Consider the following 21,292-nt stretch of genomic DNA (forward strand, 5'->3'; position numbering starts at 1 on the left):
TGAGCGCATGGAGCTCTGCATGACTGCATGGAGTGCCCTTACCTTTCCACCAAAGCAGTACCTATTGATCTACTCAGATTTGCATGTTTTCGAACTCCTAGGTTGGCAGAAGCTGGGGCTAACAGCGGGAGCTCAGCTGCGACCTGGGAAGTGGTGACAATTTCTTGGCCAGGTTGCTTTGGGCATCAGTTCTCTGAAACCCTGACCATTGGACAAACTGGAGACCCAAACGCCTGGCTTGTGCACCACTGTACTGCACCCCCCTCCCTTCTTCCTTGCCCCACTGCAGAAGTTGAGGCAAGTTTAGACTTGGAAGCCAACCAAAGCAAAGCAAGTCCTTCCAGTGATATCCCTGCACCCTCACATTTCAGTTCCTCTGGTCTAAGTCTCCTCAAAGCTCCAGGTGGCGCAATGGGTCAAACCCTTGTCCTCGCAGACTGTCAATTCTCTCACACCAGAAGCGACTTGCAGTTTCTCAAGTCACGAATTTTTTTTCTAGTGAATGCATTTGTTCCATTTGGTGTTGGTATCACCATCATTCCTGATCATTCTCTGGAAAAGGGAGGTGGCAACACCAAGGTGTGTACCTACACCATGATGAACAAACTCCTAGGGTTTAACATAAACCAACTATGGGAAATGTTTGGGTTTCCCTTGCAAGGCATCGCATTTTCTCCTGAATTAGATTTAAGCTGTATGTGCAGTTTCTCAAGTCGCTCCTGAAATGGGAAAAAGAATCTTCAAATCATAAAGTTCCATAGGATTTTGGAAGCAGGGTCACTACTTGGATTTTTTTTTTCGTGTCAGGAGCGACTTAAGAAACTCCAAGTCGCTTCTGATGTGAGAGAATTGGCAGTCTGCAAGGAGGTTCCCCAGGGGACGCCCGGATGTTGGATGTTTTACCCTCCTTGTGGGAGGCTTCTCTCATGAGCTGGAGCTGACAGAGGGAGCTCAACCGCGCTATCCCCGGAATCCAACCGCTAACCTGTCAGTCAGCAGTCCTGCCCAGCACAAGGATTTAACCCATTTAACACCGGGGGCTCCAATACTACTTGGGTGGGAGGCAGGGAATGAAGGCCAGGGGCTGCGAGTCCACTTTCAGGAGAAGGACACCTCGATCGAAGGAGCCTTTAATAGCCTCCCTAAACTACAAACCCCAGAATGCTGCAGGAGGCAGAAACCGGATTTAAAGTGGATTCATTCTCTATGAAGTACTAAAAAAACTCATTCACCGGGTTGTCATAAATCAACAGGAGGCTTGGAGACGGACGCAACAGCCTCTCTCTGTGCATACAAGGAGGAAGCCAGGGCGCACGTTTGTCCTTGACAGACCCGGGGGGGGGGGGGGGGGCTCCAAAGGAGGCGCCCTGAGAAGTGGGGGGGGGGGGGGAAGACGCTCTTTGATACCTCTTACATGGTGACTAAGGGCCATATAAGAGGGACCAAAGGCACTCTCTGCTCCGAGGGCCCAAGGGAGGGAAGAGAGAAGCGACGGGAGTGGCTCCCCCTTTCCAAATATCCGGGGCTGGACAGACAGACAGCACAAGGGTCGCCCGCCCTTGATCCACCTGGGATCAAGGCTTGGCTTGGCGTGACCTTTCAGGAAGCGGTGTTTACCTGGCAGCGACCAGGGCTGCCAATGGTGAAGGCTAAAGACCTTGCAAAACTGAAGCCATGGCGGATTCCTTTTCCCTTGGGGTGTCAAGGCCATTCCTTTTCTCTTGGGTTGTCAAGGAGCATTCATGCTCCAATGCACACACTCCCCGCCTTAAAGGGGCATGAGGTCAGGCCTGGGCAAACTTGGGCCCTCCCTCCAGGTGTTTGGGTTTCAACTCCGACCATTTAAGCGGCTGAGGGGGAAAAGGAAAGGGCCTGAGGCTGTTAGGAATGGTGGGAGTTGAAGTCCAAAACACCTGGAGGGAGGGCCCAAGTTTGCCCAGGCCTGATCTAGGTAAAGGTTTTCCCCTGACATTAAGCCCAGTCGTGTCCGACTCTGGGAGTTGGTGCTCATCTCCATTTCTAAGCCGAAGAGCCGGCGTTGTTCGTAGACACCCCTAAGGTCATGTGGCCAGCATGACTCCATGGAGCGCCGTTACCTTCCCGCCGGAGCGGTACCTATTGATCTACTCACATTTGGATGTTTTTGAACTACTAAATTGGCAGAAGCTGGGGCTAACAGCGGAAGCTCACCCCGCTTCCCGGATTCGAACTGTCGCTCTTTCGGTCAGCAAGTTCAGCAGCTTAACCCACTGCGCCACCGGGTGCTCCGCTAATGCATGATCTAATATTAGTCCCTCTAAACCGGACATTAATGCGCCTTGACACCTCCCCTCCTTGGTCCGCCATGGCTCAATACTACGGAAGAGTGGCAGCTTTGCAAGGTCTTTAGCTTTCTTTGGCGAACCAGAAGCCTGGCTTGAAGTACCCGACCGCCTTCCTCCTCCACCGTGGATGCGCCAGGAGTCGGGTGGCCCCTTGCCGTGTCCTCCACGCGAGTGACAGCCCCGCGAAGGAGGGCCACGCTCTTTCCCCACGCGATCGATGCCTGCCTCCATCCCAAGGCGCATTCGTGGCGCCCCGCACAACCCTGGTGCCGCAGTTCTCCGGCTCAGCTTGCTCCTTCCCTCCCTTCCCGGCTCCCTCCTCCTTCCAAGCGGCGTGGGGAAAACTCGGGAGGCAGGCCAGAAGCCCTTCTCGCCCCTCCGGAGCCTTTCCAACGCAGCCTTATCTCCCCGCAGCCCCATTCCTCCAATCTCACGCTCTCTCTCTCTCTCTCTTCTCCAGCGGTGACCTTAAAACATGGCTCCGCAAGAAGAGGCTTCAAGAAACCTGTCGGAGAGGAAGCTGGGGAGGCCTGGGGGGGAGCCTCGCTGTGGCTCCCCCGGGTCTTGAGCGACAGAGGCAGGGGGCTTGGGGGGGAAAGGCCGGGAGAGGCGAGTACCTGGGCCCAGAAAAGGGGCGCAGCGGCGAGAGGCAAGAGCGCCAAGTCGGCTTCCACGGCGCGTCACGGGGACGAGCAGAAACAGCAGCGGCAAAGGAGAGCCACGCGCCGTCAGCAGCAGCAGGAGCAGCAAGCAGCGCAGGCTCTGCCCAGGACGAGCCCTCGGCCGCCTCCAGCAAATCAGAGCAACGCAGGCGCCAAGCCAAGCCTTCCTTCCTTCCTTCCTTCCCCCTCCTCTCACGTCCCTCGGCCCCCGACCACGGAAAACGAGGGGAGGGGAGGAAAGAGAGAGAGAGCTCTCTCGATCTCCTGGCAGCCTTCTCCGAGTGGAGAAAACACTCGTCTTCCCCATCAAAGTAGGCCACATGTGAAGGGATGCGGAAAGCCTTCCCAAGCCAACGCACACAGGCTCTGAGATCAGCGGCAGTGCGGAGGGCTGGGACCAACCTTTTTGCTGCAGTTTCTTGGCACAGCACAGCTCTCACATCTCTCCTCATAAGCACAAGAGCATCAATGTTTTCCAAAGGTAGACTGAAAAAAGAAAAGCCAGTGACTGGATTTGCTTCTGTATCACCGATGTTGCTTCTGAATTATATTTAGAAATACCCAGAGTTCTCAGGGCCAGGTAAGGGTTGCACTGGCCTGGAAAAGCACCATCTCATCCGCACTTGGAACAGCAACCACCACCCAGAACTGTCCCTCCTGCGAAGGGAGAAAAGTCCCTACAGAGGTGAATTGGGACAAAAGGCTGAGTGTAGACCAGGCATGGGTAAACTTAGGAAATTTAGGTATCACTTTATGTGAGAAGGCTAATTTAACTAATTTACAACACCATTTTTTTTCATGTCAAGAGAGACTTGAGAAACTGCAAGTCGCTTTTGGTGTGAGAGAATTGGCCGTCTGCAAGGATGTTGCCCAGGAGAAGCCCAGATGTTTTGATATTTTACCATCCTCATCAGAGGCTTCTCTCATATCTCCAAAATGGGGATCTGGAGCTGACAGAGGGAGCTAATCCATTCTCTTCCCAGATTCAAACCTGCAACCTCTCAGGCTTCAGTCCTACCAGCACAAGGGTTTAACCCACTGCACACTAGGGGCTCCATAAAATAGTGGTTCTCAACCTGTGGGTCCCCAGTGTTTTGGCCTAAAACTCCCAGAAATCCCAGCTGTTAGGATTTCTGGGAGTTGAAGGGCAAAACGTCTGGGGACCCACAGGTTGACAAACACTGCCATAAAACCTTCCAGCAGCATGTGTAAGAATGAGGAAGTACTCCATCAAGGACTCAGTGACACAATTGGACAGAGAAGTGGCAGCTCCCCCTGTGGCCAGAATAGAACATACTCTCATGAAGATGGAAAGCTGGAATGTTAAATTGCCTCTGTGTTGTATGTCTATGGCACTGAATGTTTGCCATGTATATGTGCATTGTAATCCGCCCTGAGTCCTCTGCAGGGTGATAAGGACTAAATATAAATACTGTAAACAAACAAACAAATAAATAAACTTGGGCCTTCCAGGTATTTTGGACTTCAACTCCCACAATTCCTACCTGCCTCAGGCCCTTTCCTTCCCCCCCTCAGTCACTTAAGCATTAGGAATGGCTGTTAGGAATAGTGGGAGTTGAAATCCAAAACACCTGGAAGGCCCAAATTTGCCCATGCCTGGTATTGACTCTTATCCTTTTAATTGTTATTGAAAGTAAGGACAAGGGCAAGTTATTTTGCTACATCTAGTGCAGTGGTTCCCAAGCCTTGGTTCTCCAGGTGTTTTGGACTTCAGTTCCCACAATTGCTAACAGTTGGTAAGCTAGCTGGCAGGCCCGTAGCCAGGATTTTGTTTCGGGGGGGGGGGGGCTAAAAAAATTTCAGGGGGGCTGAGTTTCGGGGGGGGCTGAGTCTGAGTGAAAGAGGGTCTAGCCTAGCAAACCTTTTGTATCATTACCCCAATAGCCCCATGCATATGGGATATATTGAGTATGGTGATCAGATCATGATATGAATAAACATAACAGTTTAAATAATGCATCAGTAAGGCCTTTTCGCGAACCACCATGAGAATTTCGGGGGGGGGGGGCTGAAGCCCCTCAACCCCCCCCCCCCCCAGGTACATGCCTGCTAGCTGGGTTTTCTGGGAGTTGAAGTTCTAAACAACTGGAAAACCAAAGGTTGGGAACCAGTGATCTAGTGAATACATTTGTTCCACTTGGTGTTCGTATTAGCACCAATCCTGATTTACACAAATAAGAGAGAAGGAGAATTCTCTGGAAAAAAGGAGGTAGCAACTCCAAGCTGTGTACCTACACCCTGATGAACAAATTGGTAGGTGTTAACATAAATACACAATGGGGCATGCTTGGGTTTCCCTTGCAAGCCATCACATTTGCTCCTGAATTAAGTTTAAGCTGCATGTGTATGTGGGGGTGGGATAAACATCAGATATTTTGTAAACAGAAGTCCCCAATTCTCTCATGATTTATTTATTTAAATTTGTATCCCACATTTCAGCTAAAATTATACTTGGAGCATGTTCCTTAAGGAAGAATAGCATCCAAACAGTAACCCATTATAGATGCCCAAAGCTTACTTCAGGTAATCTCTCGGGAGAAAAAACAACAGACAGAAGGGTTGCTGTGAGTTTTCCGGGCTGTACGGCCATGTTCCAGAAGCATTCTCCTCACAGAAATGCTGGACCACTCTAACAACTACCATGTCAGACTACACAGAGAAGCAATTAATATCCACAAGCATGTGAACAATTTCAGTAGAAAGGAAGAATTCATGAAAATGAACAAAATCTGGATACCAGTATTAAAAAAAACCCTCAAAAATCAACCCTCAAAAAGCAGGGGAATTCCAGACAAGAATCAATCAGGGCCAGCTAACACCGCCCAACAAAGCATTCCCCCCAAGCAGCAACCAGCCAGGCTTTGAAGCTGAAAAGCCATTAAATGCTAATCAAGGTGGCCAATTGCAACATTCACACCTGCCTAAGACAGACAAGAGTTCTTTCTCCTACCCTGGACATTCCACAGATATATAAACCTCACTTGCCTAGTTTCCAACAGACCCCTCAACCTTTGAGTATGCCTGCCATGGATGTAGGCAAAACGTCAGGAGAGAATGCTTCTGGAACATGGCTTACAGCCCGGAAAACTCACAACAACCCAGTGATTCCAGCCATGATAGCTTTGACAACAAACAGACAGAACGTCAGCATAACCTCCCTCTGAAAGAGGTTCCACAGGCCAGAAGTAGCCACCAAGTAAGCCCTCTTGTAAATTCATCAAATATGGAGACAAAGCTCTTCTTGCCTTCCTCAAGGGAGGCAGCCCTGGTCCCGGATGACTTGGAACCAGGCCATTTCTACATTAGACAGAGATCTAGGAGAACTGTATTTCCCTAATGGCCTAGTAAGGATTGTATGACTTCAGCTCATATTCCTACTAATGATAATATACCAGATCACAGCATACTGTTCACAAGTACAAAGCATAGTAGCTCCATTATTTCTATACTCTTCCTCCAATAAGATCAGGGCAAAATTCACATCTCTCTTTTTTAAAACTATACTTTTAAAAGGGGCAATCTTTAATCACTACTCATCCATTCTTAAAGGTTTAACATATATGTTGTAGAATACAATCACAAAATTTATTTGTTCTTGCTCTGCAAATACATAATGTGGTCCTATGTTATTTTAATGGAAGCACAATGTCCATGTTTACATATGTATTAGTGCTATAGATAAAATAGCCCATTGTTTTCCTGAATACAAATATAGCTTTAGAACTAGTGGTTATCACTGGTGGAAATTATGCAGCCTTCAAAATGTTGTTGAGGTGGTGATACCACCATTCTTTACATTCCTGTGCTGATTAGGACTCATGAAAACTGCAGTCCAACAAGACCTGGGAGGCATAGGATTCCCGTGCATAACCTAAATGTTGAATTCAATAGTAGTCCAAACAAGAACAGATCCACTGAAATCAATTGGACTTTTTAGTCCATTATATAACTCTAACTGAGTCTAATGGGTGTATTTTAACTGAAACTAGTAATATATGACTTGGAGCCGGCATGGTGTAGTGATTTAAGTGTTGGCCTATGACTCTGGAGGCCAAGTTCAAATGTTTGCTGAGCCTTGAAACTCATTTGGTGACTATGGGCACTCTCTCAGCCTCAGGGGAAGACAACAACAAACCTCTTCTGAAAGACTTTTGCCAAGAAAGTCCTGTGACATGATCACCTTAGTATTGCCATAGGTCAGTGATTCCCAACTTTTTTTTGACTAGGGACCATTTGACCAGGGACCACTCTCCAACATTAGTACCAAAGGGGTTATGAATCAGTTTTTGGTCAACTTTAGATTTGGTTTGGTTATTTAGGGTGCGGATTCAGAAAATTACATTGGATAGACCACATCAGCTCTAGTTTCTGATACAGAACATATGCCATCCAGTAGTCGCCATCTGCTCACCCACAGAAAACCATATTTAATAAGCCTCAGCACTATAAGAGGGTTTTGCAACAGTGTAGTAAAGGTGAGGCCACGGACCATATTTTAGTTCTTGCGGACTACTGTTGGTCCATGGACCACAAGTTGGGAACCACTGCCATAGGTAAAAAAACAACCTGATGGCACACAATCACAGTTTAGCACATTTGACTGTCCAGGTGTTATAAGTGTGCAACTTCCATCAGCCCCACCCAACAAATCTGGTGGTAAGAAATGAGAATGTCCAACAAACCATCTGGAACGTGTCATGGTTCCATCCCATATGGAATTATAGCCTTATCAAAAACATAGACAGGCACGGATGTACTTTGTGAGTGTCTCACGCATATCACTGTTGGAAGATAAGAAGGTTTAGATTCGGCCAGGCACTGTCTGCAAGACTATTGTGTGTGAGTCACACAGAAGCTGCTTTGAGCTTTTTAAAAGAAGAAGTGGGCATAACAAAAACCCTGCCAAAACAACAAATTCACAGAGATAGACCTCTTGGGAAAACAGAAAGTAGGAGATAGGCTCAACAAAAGCAACATTTGGAGTAAAATCTTCTTTGGCAGCAGATTCAAAATACCCAGATTAGATTCACACCTTTTTTCTTTCTTTCCTCAGCTTAGTTTATTAACAGCAAGCTTCTTTTTATGTATGAGTCACACACTTTAGTCTTCCCAGATTTCTTCCCCATTTTCAGGAGTTCGAAATTCCAAAAGACCCTGGGTAAGTTTAAGTCACACAAAAAGCCACAGGCTGGCATAATATGTGGGAAAGGCATAACTCTTTCTAGTCACTATATTGTGTCTAGTAAACAGATAAAGAGGCAAACTCTGTATAACAAGCGGTTCTCAAATTTTGTCTTCTGTTTCGGACTTCACTTCCAAAAAGCCACAGCCATGCTTAGGGATTCTGGGAGCTGAAGTTAAGAACATTGGAAGGACTGAAGTTTCAGAATCAAATATAAAACCCAGTGATAACCCAGTAACTTAAAAAAAGTAACTAAACTGTAAAGAACTATGTGTTTCACAATAGCAGGCGATGGGGGGAGGGTACCTTCCTTGTATGCAATATTTTCTGATTTTACTGTTTATAAAGAAATTATCTATTTGTCTCCTGAGAAGAAAAAAAGTAGTTTGGACAGTAGACTAAATAATTGTCCACCCTGGTGGCACAGTAGGTTAAACCACTGAGCTGCTGAACTTGCTAACTGAAAGGTCAGTGATTCGAATCCAGGGAGTGAGGTGGGCTTCTGCTGTTAGGCCCAGCTTCTGCCAACCTAGCAGTTCGAAAACATGCAAATGTAAGATCTATTATTATTATTATTATTATTATTATTATTATTATTATTATTCTGTCCTATCTCCCCAGGAGGACTCAATAGGCACTGCCTTGGCAGGAAGGTAACGGCACTCCATGCAGTCATGCAGACCACATGACCTTGAAGGTGTCTACGGACAACACCAGCTCTTTGGCTTAGAAACTGAAGTGAGCACCATCCCCCAGAGTTGCACACAACTAGACTTAATGTCAGGGGAAACCTTTACCTTTACCTTTAGACAAGATTCAGTGCAAACCCACACATTCTCACACCCAAAGACTCTCTAATTCCTCTTCTGGAGACAGCTGGTATTTTCCCATACAGTTTTGCATTTCTGTTTTTAAAAACTGACGAAAAGTGGATTCTGAATCTTGTGGGAACGTTTACTAATGAATTCCTACAAAATGACCACTCCATTCTTTGTCATCCAATGTTTCAAACTTAAATCGTAAAGGATTCAAGCGAAGAACTTTATCTTACCCTCAAATTTACAGAAGTGTGAATATATCATAAAGTGTTACAACATTCTTATGAAGCAGCTGATCAAGAAAACTCACAACAGTCTGGACTTTTATACAAACAGTGAATAGCAATACATGGCCTGCTGCATGCATGCCTTGGCATGACATATTCTATTATTTTTAGTTGTATTTCAGCTAAAAAGAAGGAAAGAGATTTTGTAGCACACAACGGATTGTAAGCAATCCTGTCATCTTTGTTTTTCCTTTTTGGCCTTCACTGCAATATTTTATTTTTACTTTTTAAAAATAAGAATGCTGGTTTGAACATAATGTTCCAGATGAGCATTAGCTATTGATTTGTTCCACAGACTTATAATAATTGGCTCCTGTTTTCCATATAATTCTTGTTGAATCCTAGCTGAGTAATGGTCTTCACTCAACTGTCCTGAATTACCGTCTATTATGATACCAAAATAGAAAAAGTAACTGATTTTCCTATGAGTAAGCTATCCTGAAAACAATGAGGCTTACTTTTGAATACAGTAGAGTCCCACTTCTCCAGCCTTCACTTATCCAGCATTCTGGATTATACAACGCAGTTCAGGGTGGGAGAAAGAAGGAACCCTTGTCTGTTTTGGTGCTAAATCCATAAATACAGTAATTACTACATAACCTTACAGAGCATTGAACTTCTTTTTTTTTTGTTAATTTGTTGCAAAACATGATGTTTTGGTGCTTCATTTGTAAAATCATAATATAATCATAATATAATTTAATGTTTAAAAGGCTTTTCCTTAATCCCTCTTTATTATCCAACTTTTTCACTTATTCAAAGTTCTGCCGGCCCGTTTATGTTGGATATGTGAGACTTTACTGTACATATGTTTAGGAATCTCTCTGGTACTTGGGAAATCTACTGACCTTGGGATTATTTCTGAGAAGATACATACACATATGATTTTGCTGTTCAAGTCTAATCCTGTACATAGCTCAAATACTAACTTGTAGAAAGGTTATGAGATTTTACAATTAGGAAAGGGAGGGGGAGAGGGAGGAAGGAAGAAAAATGGATGGATGGGCAGATAGACAGTTAGATCTTGACTCTAACTGTCTCTCTGTCTCACCACACATTCAAGTGTGTTTGGTGGGAACACGGGCCTTTTTGGTGGCTGCTCCCAGACTATGCAACTCTCTCCCAAGAGAGGCCAGGATGGCCCCATCCCTGCTGGCCTTCTGGTAAGCAGATCAAGACCATCTTCTGCCAGTAGACTTTTTGGGGAAGAATAAGTCTCATGCTGATGGGGAAGTGTGGGTGGGATTCTTGGGGGGTGGGGTGGATTGTGAATCTTAAAGGCTATTTTAAGTGTATTATTATATTATATTTTTTTAACTTTAATCCTCACGGTATCCTGATTATTAAGTTATAGTTATGTTGTTTTCTATTGTCTAATGTGTTTTGTCCTGATGTAAACTGTTTGTATGGTTTTCCTTTGGGCACTGAATGTTGACTATATATTGTTGGAAACCACCCTGAGTCCCTTCAGGGAGATAGGGCTGTCTATAAATAAAGATGATGATGATGATGATTGTGCTTTTTAAACTGTGACCAAAGTGTGGGATTGTTAGCCGTCTTGAGTCCCCACAGGAAGAAAGGCAGGCTATAAATGTTGTTGTTCATTTGTTCAGTCGTTTCTGACTCTTCATGACTTCATGGATCAGTCCACGCCAGAGCTCCCTGTCGGTCGTCACCACACCCAAACTCCTTCAAGGTCAATCCATTCACTTCAACGATACCATCCATCCATCTTGCCCTTAGTCTGCCCCTCTTCCTTTTTACTAGCATCATTGTCTTCTCTAAGCTTTCCTTTCTTCTCATTATGTGGCCAAAGTACTTCATCTTGGCCTCTACTATTCTTCCCTTCAATGAACAGTCAGGCTTTATTTCTTGAAGTATGGACTGGTTGGATCTTCTCGCTGTCCAAGGCACTCTCAACACTTTCCTCCAACACCACAGTTCAAAAGCATCTATCTTCCTTCGCTCAGCCTTCCCTATGGTCCAGCTCTCACATCCGTAGGTGACTATGGGGAATACCATTGCTTTAAATATGTGGATCTTTGTTGCCAGCACATAAATACATTTTTTAAAATCTGTGCATGGAAGGCAGGTGTGTTTTATGCATGCTTGTCTGGTGATGTTGCCACATCAGCAATGGATTCAGCCATTGGTGAGGCCTAGTGGAATTGATGAAGCAGCCCTACCATGAGGATGACATCCACTGACAGATAGGAGAGTGAACCAAGGCCCAAGGATATGTCCAATCTGAGGTCAAATCCAGTGCAGAGGGCAAGAGAGAGTGGGCATGGTGAAGTGGGGTGGAGAGCAGCAGTGGCAGTGGGGGGGGGGGGGAGGGGCTTCAACTCATTCAGGTACCGAACATCAATTTCACACCACTGTCTAGTTCAAAGCCAAGTACAAGCCTGTCCAACTCAAAATAAATAGAAAACCAGGGCTATAGCTTCCATTTTTCACCAGAATGCTGACTTTGGGGGATGCTGGTAGTTAAAGTCCAGAAATAGAACTTTCACAAATTTGCTGTTGTACCTAGCAACAAAAATACTTAAAGAAAAAAATAAGAACCACTGCTGAACATATTTAATTAGGTTGTCATCAGGCATGTAGCCGGGGGGGGGGGGGGGCTTGAGGGGCTTCAGCCCCCCCCCCCCCGAAATTCTCATAGTGGTTCGCGAAAAGGCCTTACTGGTGCATTATTTATGTTTATTCATATCATGATCTGATCACCATACTCAATATATACCATATGCATGGGGTATTGGGGTAATGATACAAAAGGTTTCCTAGGCTAGACCCTCTTTCACTCGGACTCAGCCCCCCCCCAAAACTCAGCCCCCCTCGAACCCCCCCTGAAAAAAATTCAGCCCCCCCCCCCCCCCCGAAATAAAATCCTGGCTACAGGCCTGGTTGTCATAAAGGTTGAGTCCCTCTTATCTGGAAATCGGAATTCTGAAATACTTTGAAAAGAAAAACAAAAACTTTTTTTCCCATCCGTCACTAATTTCCGCTTTCGGGGAAAGGAAGCTAATCACTCATCCAGTGATTATCAATGGTGGGCTGGGTAATCAAGAAATGGGTTGTGGGGACAAGCATGAAGTAACTTCATTGGTCGTCACCTGCATCCAGCGTAGAGAATGAAAAAGACTCATGAGGGGTGTGTGTGTGTGTGTGTGCGTGTGCGTGCGTGGGAGGGAGGGGGGTTGGAGGAGAATTTCCCCCTCCCTTCCCTGCTAAAAGAGTGGAAAGTGTCCTGAGAGCCAGGGAAATCTGGCACATCTGTTTTTACAGAGACATTATGTTAGTGGAGTCTCCCTTCCTCTTTTCTCTTTCCTGCATTAGGGCTCCTTGACGGAAAAACTCAGCAAGCACTAGATATGTGACTAGCCCTTTTCTTCCTATCCCTCATCCAGTATATATATGCAAATACAGGTATTCCAAAATCTGAAAAACATCTGATCCCAAGCAATTCAGTTAAGAGAGATTCAAGCTGTGGATTTAATGTATTGTGTTGCTCACTAATTGCACAATGTAACCTGCTTTGGAACATTTAGATATGCTTCATACTTTTGAAATTCTTCCTAAGAGTAATACTGTATCTAGTTAAAGTCATAAATATGTATACAACGAAACCTATGTATGTATTCATTTTTGGCTTATTTATTTATTTATTTATTTAATGTATTGGCAACAATGCCTTCCTTAAAAACAAAAGACTGACAAGACATAATTACTGGGTTTGACTTAAAATAGTAACTGTTCCCTTTTTTGATCTTCACTAAGAAGGCAGAAAACAATGCAGGCACTACTGTGTAATTACTGCAATCTAGTGCATGACTGTACGTTTTACTTGTTTCATTTATATTCATATATTATGTGCTCTTTGGAAGACAGAAGATTTATGTCCAATAAATAATCCAAAGAAAGTGCAATGCTGAAGCTTGCATTACTTACTGCAGCTTGTAAGTAAGTAATGCGAACTGCAAAAACTAGAGAATGGGCAATATGAGGTTCCAAATTAAATTCAGAGTCCAGATCATTCAAGACTGAATAATTTTGCCAGTTTTGATTTGCAATTTAGGAAAATTGGCTGTTAACTTTTCTTCCAGACACGGGCTTCTATAGTAGGCACCTGTAAAATGCACTGTGTTTTGGAAAAACAAGAACGTTTAAAAAACTGTTGTTAGCTGCCCAGGCTTGGTAATTCTCGCAATTTCACACTGTTTTTGTCTTCACACTATCCCCCTCAGCTAGATTTGTTAAGGCCTAACAAGACGGGGATGGGGAGCATACTTGAGGAGGGGTTTTTTTTCTTTTGCCTTATTCTACCAGCATACCAACTGGAGATATCTTGTGATGCAGCAACTGTAAGGGAGTGGCAAGAACATCTATATATATATATAAATGTTCTGTTTGTTTTGAGTGACATCATAACTCAAAATCTGCTGGACGAATTGCTGCCAAATTTGGCCACAAGACACCTACTAATGCAAGGAGTGACCATCACTCAAAAATTGATTTTGTCATTTGGGAGTTGTAGTTGCTGGGATCTATAGTTTACCTAAAATCAAAGAACATTCTGAACTCCACCAATGATGGAATTGAACCAAACTTGGCGCACGGGACTCTCATGATCAACAGAAAACACTAGAAGGGTATAGTGGGCATTGACCATGATTTTGGAGTCGTAGTTCACTTACATCCAGAGAGCACTGTGGGCTCGAACAATGAAGGATCTTCATTGGCACAAATACTCCATATGCCCAAATATGAAGAGTTTGGGGAAAATAGACCTTGACATTGGGAGTTGTAGTTACTGGGATTTATAGTTCACCTACCATCAAAGAACATTCTGAACTCAACCAATGATGGAATTGAACCAAATTTGGCACACAAGACTACCATGACCAACAGAAAGTACTAGAAGAGTTTAGTTGCCATTGACCTTGAATTTTGGAGTTGTAGTTCACCTACATCCAGAGAGCACTGTGGACTCAAACAATGATGGATCTGGACCAAACTTGGCATGAATATTCCATATGCCCAAATATTAACACAGATGGAGTTTGGGGGAAATAGAACTTGACATTTGGGAGTTGTAGTTACTGGGATCTATAGTTCACCTACAATCTAAGAGTATTCTGAACCTCACCAATCATAGAATTGGGCCAAACTTCCCACACAGAACCCCCATGACCAAAAGAAGATACTGTGTTTTCTGATGGTTTTGGGTAACCCCTCTGACACCCCCTTGTGACCCCCCCCCAAGGGTCCCGACCCCCAGGTTGAGAAATGCTGCCTTAAGGCCATCCAGTCCAACTCCCTTCACCAGGGCAAGAAAACATAATCAAAGCCCTTTTGACGAAGAGTCATCCAGCCATAGTTGTAGATAGATACATATGATTCACACACACACACATATGTATATGTATATGACAGATATAGTATCATAGATTTGAAAGGGACCTCTAAAGAAGGACAATTATATATTGCATGTTCCAGAGTAGGCAATCTCTACATCAACGGTGACAAAGAAACAACAAGTACTGTACCCACAAGCATCAAGAAATTACATAGATTAGAAACCAACCCTTTCTCATTACTTTATTTTGCTGATCACCAGACTGGGCCACAGCAACGCGTGGCAGCGGATGGCTAGTATTTTATATATTGTTACCAGTAATCCAACTTCTGCAAACCACATGATTCTGTGCCACCTTAAGACATTTGTTGATCTATGTTAAAATGTTCCACTTCTTGACACCACAAACCTCCCACTCTATCTGTTCCAGTTTAAGCTTCTTGGGAGGAGGCTGTCTTCATAATTTGTTCTTGTCTTAAGGGCACTGCTCCTGCTTGCTAGTTATTTTGATATCTACTGCTTTTGGCTTGAACTAAGCAACTTGATACTGCCTCTAATGCTTTGCAGCAATGTGGTGATATTGTAGTAGAGCTTCCTCCAGAATCAGTGTGGTGCAGTGGTTTGAGTGTTGGACTAGAGACCAGAATCAAATCTTTATTGGTCTTGGAAACCCACTGCATGACTTTGGTCAAGTCACACTTTCTTGGTCTCAGAGGAATCTCCTCTTTCAAAATCTTGTGAAGAATGGGCTTTGTTGTTCACCAAACCACCATAAGTCAGAAATGACTTGAAGGTACACAATAACAACAGCAATGGCTATATGGCATTTACAGTTTGTATATAGTTTTTAAATGAATTTTAATACTTTTCATGATTAATGTTTTAACTTTATAATTTTAATTGCTTCTAAGTATCTCTCATGTTTATATTTTTACGAATGAATTTGCAAAGGTTTTGATTATGCAATTGTATTTGGAGAAAGATGGAATGCAATATGATGATGATGATGATGATGATGATGATGATGATGATGATGATAGAGGCAGAAAACAATCTTAGGATCATCTCTCACTTTAAAATAATCCCCAACAATATACTGCCTTGTGTGTTGACTCAAACTGACTGTCTTCCATCTAACACTTTAAGTAACAACAACAACAGCTAGAGGCTATTTGGGTAGAAGAATAAGCTTTGTTGACATACACACAGGTTCAATAGGCAATTTGACAAACAAATTTATCTCAGATCAGTAGGTGTGAATATCTGGACACTCTCTCCGCCCCCTCCCCACAAAATCCTGGGGTTTAACCCAGCTGTGCGGCCTCCCTCCCAAGAGGAAGTGGGATTTAAAATTCCAATTTCTCTTGGATTTTTTGCTTGTCTGGAAGGGCCCTGAGGAAGTTAAGCTCATTTCAATTTGGGAATGAGATCCTCATTCCTTTTAGCCCTTCTCAGTCTGGCCATTAGTGATAGATTTTGGAAGTACGCTCAGCCTCCATGATTGTAGTTTAAGTATTCATTGTATTGTTGAAGGCTTTCATGGCCAGTATCACTGGGTTGTTGTAGGTTATTTGGGCCATACAGCCCAAAAAAACTACAACAATTAAGTATTCATTGGTTTAATTATTTGTGGATAACTGTATTTTCTGCAACCTCCACTGCTGCCCTACATGCTAGGTGTCCCTTTTCAAATCCCTGCTCAGCATGGAAACCTACTGTGAGACCTTAGGCAAGTCATGGTATTTTGGCTCTTTCAGCAGAAGACAAAGGAAACCCTAAGGCCATCCATCATTAGTGGCTTGGTTGTTTCAGAATAAATCTAATCAAGAAACCTGTATGGCCAGGCTGCCATAAATCTGAGATAATTTAAAGGCACACAACATCCAATTTATTACAGGTAAACTCAGGCCCCTTCTACACTGTCCTTATATCCCAGGATCTGATACCAGGTTATCTGCTTTGAACTGGATTATATGGGTCTACACTGCCAGATAATCTGGCATAAACAGACAATCTGGAGTAAGATCCTGGGATATAAGGCAGTGTAGAAGGGGCCTCAGTGCCATTTTACCAGATAGTGAGTACAGCAGAGGCTGGTAATGTCAAGATGTTGCACTGAATAAAGGAGTGCCCACCCTCTGAAAGATAACTCATTGCATACAAAGATTGAGCAAAGTGTTTTTCTTGAGAAGTCTATCAACCAACTTCTGTACTCAATGCTTAAAGTATTGCTGAATGGAAGAGAGAGACTGATTTAAGAAGAACCTACTGCACACTTTAAACAAATAAACCAGCATTCATTTGCTAAGCAATGTAGACTCTAAAACATTTTCAAGACAAAAGAAGGATCCCTAAATTCAGATTGAGCTTGAAGTCTGCAAAAATAGTGTAAAGGGAAATGGATGGATGTGTGTGTGTGTGTGTGTAGATGTACAGTTCAAACATTAAAAAAATGCTTGGATGTGAGTGTGATGTAGTCAGCACAGAAGAATCATGGTTTTAACTTTTAAATGTCATTCTTATCCTTATTTCAAGGCCTTTGTTGTACCAAGGAGCACTAAAGATAACACCCATAGATAATCAGCCTCTTTCTCCAACAGCATTCCTTATTGTCTACTTGGAAGATACAGGTTATCTCCATTCATTTATGTGTTTTCCTTTAAAAGGACAGGTTATCTTGTGCAGCCAAGGACCTAGCCAATGAACATGAAAACTGCTAAGAAATACCAATTTATTTCCATCTAATCCTGTTGCATTTACCTAGAAATAAGTTAAATAGATCCAATGGAATTTACATGTAAAGCATATTTGCATGAATGTAATAACAGTTTTAATTCTCTGGATCATTTACGTACCAAACAATTTATGTTTATGCTATTCTACAAACAGATTGGATTTAGTGACTAAAACAAACCCCAAGCAAATTGTGATTAAAGTTTATAGCTTTGCATTCTATTGTTGTATGTGGAAGTTTGCATTCACCGCCATCCTGGGCTGTAATACCCAGACTAGAGTTGATTGTTTGAAAGTGCTGAATAGTCTAAATGACCTCTCTAACAAGTTACAGGACATGCTGACTGATTCAGAAAACAAAAGGAAGGCCAAAGAATGCTGGTTCCACAGAGCATGACAATAACAAAACACCATGATGAAAGCTACTGGCAGAGACATAACAAAAGATAAATTAGGAGCTACGAAATTATTGGCAGCATATCGAGACATAAACCCCCTCTGTGTGTGTGTGTGTGCATGAGAGACAAGAAGTAGAGAGTGCAGATTTAGAACTTAATTAGGTAAATAATCTAATATGGGAATATGCCTATAACATAATGACTTAGACCTTAGTGTTTCTGATTGGGGTCATGCCTTCACCTCCTGCCACAGCCCACTGCATCTTTGCTTAATTCATTCATCAAGACTGATTGGAAGTTTCTACAAAACAACATGGAATGTGGCAGTGCGAGTATGAGTATGTGTGTGTCAGTTGATGTTTCTTATTTATTACTTTTATTTCTAATCCATACTTTCAAAAAGTTGTCCGGCAGCTAAACAGACTGAATAAACAAGAGTCAGATAAAGTTGGATTACAATTCCCATCGGCGCTAAGGTGCATCTACTCTTCAGAATTACTGTGTATACTTGAGTATAAGCCTAGTTTTTCAGCCTTTTTAAAGCTGAAAATCCCCCCCTCCTCCCTTGGCTTATACTTGCGTAAGACTCCTGGCAGGAAGGTGTGGGGTTGAAAGAAGGGCTTCTTTCAGTCTCACACCTTCCTGCCAGGACCCTCACCTCTCCACACAGCAACCCAACTCTCCTTCCTCTCCTCCTCTCTCACGCAGTGCACACCTTCCTCTCCTCCTAACTCAGTGTGAGTATTTCTCACTTTTCCTTATTCATATACACACAGGATTTTCCCCAAAATGTATACAGTGTTTCCTCACTGTTTCATGATTCGCTTCATGCAGACTCGCTGTTTTGCGGGTTTTTTAAAAAAAGAATTTAAAATACAAGTAGTGAGGGAACACTGTATACACATTATCGAAGTGTATTGTTTCTCTAGCATAGATGCTGCCACAGACTTGAAATGCAGAGTTACTCATAGACTAGAGTTACGGAGCGGAAGAATGGCTCTCGCGCTGCCCTGGGGAGGGGGCAAGCCAGGAACCCATTGGCGGTGCTTCCCAGAGGCCGGAAGCATGAGGGAAGCATGTGTGTGGTTGGCAAAGAGCTGGCGAAGAGCCCCGTCTTGCGCCAGTGAGGGGCACGGAGAGGGCTGCCAAGGCAGCTTCTGCCAGAGCTACTTCCTCAGGATGACCGGGTGAGAGCCCCATGCCAGTGGTGAAGCAGTGAGGGAGGGAGAAGGGTGGCTCCCGCAAGGAGGCAGGGGGGAGAGAAGGAGGAAGGGAGGGAGAAGAGGAGAGGAAAGAGGGACTGATTGAATAAGTAAGAGTGAAGGGGGGAGAGGAGTGGGCAGAGCTATACTGTACATATACAGTATAGCGTCCCTACATTGTGGTTTTTTACTTATCGCGGGTGGTTCTGGAATGTAACCTCCATGATAAGTGAGGGAACACTGTAGTTAAAATAAATTAAGGTGATTGTTGGAAGGTTACGTAAGGACATTTACATTGAAGTAGGTTAGAATAATGATTTAATCAGAGTTAGTCTTATCTTAAATTACAGTTCCATGTAAATATTCAAAAACATTTAACCTACTGGTGCCTTAATTAATGTAATTTGATTGGTAACTATTTTTATTTAAAAATTTACAGTAGCTGCTGCATTTCCCACCCTCGGCTTATACTCAAGTCAATACGTTTTCCTAGTAAAATTAGGTGCCTTGGCTTATATGAGATTCAGCTTATACTCTAGTTTTTACGGTAATTCAGTTCGATGCCACTTTAGCTGTCATGGTTCAATGCTGAATTATGACAGTTAATAATTTTCCAAGGGCTCCATTTACACTGCCATATAATGCAGTTTGAACTGCATTATATGATCAGTGTAGATGCATATAATGCACACTGAACCACACTGAACTGGATTATATGAGTCTATATAACCATAAAATCTAGTTCAATCTGCATTATAATGACTGTGTGGATGGGACCAGAGCCTTCTCTGCCAAAGAGTGTTGGTGCCTCACCAATTCACAAATCCCAGGATTCCATAGAATTGAGCCATTGCTGTTAAAGTTGTGACAAACTGTATTCATTTCACAGTGTAGATTCACTCCTAGCCAACATAGCTAACAGTAGCAATCACTGGGACTAGAGGGCTTAGTGACTTCTAGCCTTCAAATTCCTGAGCACATACTCCACATTTTCAAAAAAGCAAGGTCAAAATTGTGTTATAAACCCAACAGTTCTACTCACACATGGTTGAGAACAAATATGAATTGCAACTGGTAACTCAACTGATTATGTTAATAAAAGTTATACTGAAATGATATAAACAGGAAGTAATCTCCAAATGTCAAGTATAAACATGATGTAGTCATTTTATTATCAGCTTCTGGTGATCAGTAGCCCTACCTCTAATTGTTGGATATGTTAATGCTTAAAGTGTGGAAGAGCTGGCTGTTTACTAGAGGCAAACTAATCCATCTGAATGAGTTTAACCTTCCCTTTAAAGGATAAAATTAGCACAGCAAAAACACAAAGGATGGGACAGCTTGCTTTTGAAAAAAGGAGACAGGCAGAGTTAAAGCTTACTTAACGATTGATCACGGCACCTCCTCTTTAGCATGCAAAGGAATACACATTCAGTATTCCAGAAAACAAAATAAACTCCACATCAACTGGTTGATGGACTTAAAACAGTTTACTCACTAAAACTTGTGCAAAGGGGATCACACAGATACAGCTTAACTTCACTGAAGACGATCAAAAAAGGTATAATCCAAAGATAGATAGTGATAGATTTCTCTAGCTTGAGCATAGGCGTTAGAAGATCAGGCCATGCGGCATGCAATCTACATGCTGGAAAGGATGACAGTCACTCTTCTAAGAGTAAAACCCAAACAACTAACAAAGGAAGCACCTCTCTTTTATAACCTTTTGACTTCGATGGGCTGCCTACATGACAGACTGAATGACAACCTTTCTAGAAGATACTCAATGCAATGTTAATTGAGGGTATCATAAAATGGACAGGAAAGGAAGTGAGGTAACACAGAAACATGGAGACAAGAGAACCATTTCAATGTTCATGCAAGATTGTTAGTTTCCCAGCACTACTTATTTAATCCCTAAATAAGTGGGGTGTGTGTGTTTCATTACTTTAAAACACCCAGAGAACAGGCCACATAATTTTGCATTTGTTTATACTACAATCCACAATGTATCTGAAGGCTGTATTTTTAATTAAGTCATATTGGAATGCTTTATTTGGAAAAAAGTCATAAGAAAGCATTGCTCCAAATCTGATTTTTATAACAGCTGTAGGCGTGTAAGGAAAGTTTTAAAATAATCTCTTACAGAAAAGGTGAAGTTGCAATGATCATCAAAAATCTGGAAACTGCCTTGTACCTAATGAGCCCCACAGTGACTTTCACACCTAAATGAGCTGTACATATGGTTGCAATGTAAAACCTGATAGTATTGCTCATCTATATTAAAGTGTTATTTCTCATAATTG

The 21,292-nt window shown here is 43.1% G+C and overlaps 1 protein-coding gene across 24 annotated transcripts in view; it reads right to left on the reverse strand.

Annotated features, from left to right (window-relative positions):
• The window catches only part of EPB41L3 (erythrocyte membrane protein band 4.1 like 3), a 195,664-nt gene that overhangs the window by 126,704 nt on the left and 47,668 nt on the right, over positions 1-21,292 (reverse strand). The window contains exon 1 of one of the 24 annotated variants that reach the window (XM_060775081.2): positions 3,389-3,490. The exons of 20 other annotated variants lie outside the window; for them this stretch is intronic. The gene's annotated coding sequence lies outside the window, so the exon portion shown is untranslated. Of the gene's footprint in view, positions 1-2,941; positions 3,103-3,388; positions 3,491-21,292 lie in introns of those variants that run through there. 3 more of the 24 variants (XM_060775079.2, XM_067467462.1, XM_060775102.2) reach the window with 3 other exon arrangements.

The sequence above is a fragment of the Anolis sagrei genome, chromosome 4, assembly GCF_037176765.1.
Source record: "Anolis sagrei isolate rAnoSag1 chromosome 4, rAnoSag1.mat, whole genome shotgun sequence".
Taxonomy (NCBI): domain Eukaryota; kingdom Metazoa; phylum Chordata; class Lepidosauria; order Squamata; family Dactyloidae; genus Anolis; species Anolis sagrei.